Source organism: Bidens hawaiensis, unplaced genomic scaffold, assembly GCF_021521415.1.
Source record: "Bidens hawaiensis isolate Kalapana, Puna unplaced genomic scaffold, B.hawaiensis_p1.1 tig00037620_1, whole genome shotgun sequence".
In the NCBI taxonomy this organism is placed as follows: Eukaryota; Viridiplantae; Streptophyta; class Magnoliopsida; order Asterales; family Asteraceae; genus Bidens; species Bidens hawaiensis.
Window position 1 is genome coordinate 144,915 of NW_027496573.1, and position 1,460 is coordinate 146,374.

At 36.6% G+C, this 1,460-nt stretch overlaps 1 pseudogene; it reads right to left on the bottom strand.

Annotated features, from left to right (window-relative positions):
* Positions 1–824: 824 nt before the first annotated feature.
* On the bottom strand, positions 825–1,160 carry LOC143589574 (protein GL2-INTERACTING REPRESSOR 1 pseudogene; annotated as a pseudogene).
* Between the last annotated feature and the right edge of the window lie 300 nt (positions 1,161–1,460).

The window sequence follows — 1,460 nt, forward strand, 5'->3', positions numbered from 1 at the left end:
AGGTTAAGAGACTGTTACCCAACATCCCTGTCTTTCTATCTTGGTCATTGAACTTTGCTATCTTTGGGAGATGATAATATACGGGGCGGTACCCTCTGATGACCACAGAGTGATGGAGGTCCATCATGTCACGAAACCACCCCGCGTCCCCGCGCCTATCCTAAGTGTGTAACAAGAATCTATCAACTAAGGCACAGAAAGGAGTAACTTTCATAAATTTGATGGTGCATTGAAACATGTGTTTAATATTTTGATTTTAAATACTATTAACTTTTTAGTACGCTAAGAATATTTTTTAGAGTTCCATAGTTACTAGTGTCAATTACACGTCAAGGGTGTGTAAGTAATCTTTGCACACATTATATAATATTAATATTTGTACACTTAATTTTGACTTGGGAATTAGTAACAAAAAGAAAAAAGGTTTTAGATTACAAACTATTGGCGGTTACAAATTGTATTTTTTGTTAAAAATATATACTTTTCTCCAAGATAACGGTATATTTGCTTTTAGTTAATTCTCTCCATCCTCATGGGAGTTTTACTGACTTGACATGTACACGTGTCAAACAATAAAGTCATCTGACATGGGTCCATCCACGTGGAAAATAGTAAAACTACAATTAGCCAAAGTTAGTTAACATAAACTGAAGGGTAAAACGGGTATTGTCATTTAAACTCCACTCATAACAAACGGTAAAACCAAACAGAGTGTAAATAACATTATCCATAATAGTTAAGCATTTAAAAATAAAAAAGAAAACCCTAATAATACTAAGTGCTAAGTTATAAAAGCTTTAACACCCTCTTCATTTAAAACACATTCAAGTCTTTCTTGTTTTCTTGGTGGAGTTGTCATGGAGGACATCAAGCAAAACGGTGCTCTTGCATTTAGGGCACTTAGGATACTCCTCAGCAAGCATCACATACATCAGGCACCTCGGGCACCCGACCAACATCATGGATGTTGCCTCGGGGCTGCTCGAGTACCTCAACTCTGTCTCCGACGACACACAGGATGCCGTCGGAGACATGGCAGCTGACCGGCTTGGTAACTCTACCGCCTGCCGGTTAGCAGTTGGCAGTGACAAATTCAGCTTCAAGTCAAGCTTCCTACCACCATCTCTACTGTTTCTTCGACTCATGTTTTCAAAGTCAATCTGTTTCAATTAAAAGTTATAAAAAGTGTAACTTTATTTCTCAAGAACTTATAATATATTTAGTGAAGACCCATGATCATAAAACATATATAAGGAAGACACATGATCATAAAACATATATAAAAGATATATATAAATAGTTTACCTAGAAATTGGCAAATCTTGATGAAGAAGAGGAGTAGCACCGGTTGTGAGATGTGTTTGATGGTTTAGATGCTCAAAGGCCATTTAGGCATGTATTTATATTTAAACAATAACACTCAAAGAGAGAGAGAGAGAGAGAGAGAGAGAGAGAGAGAT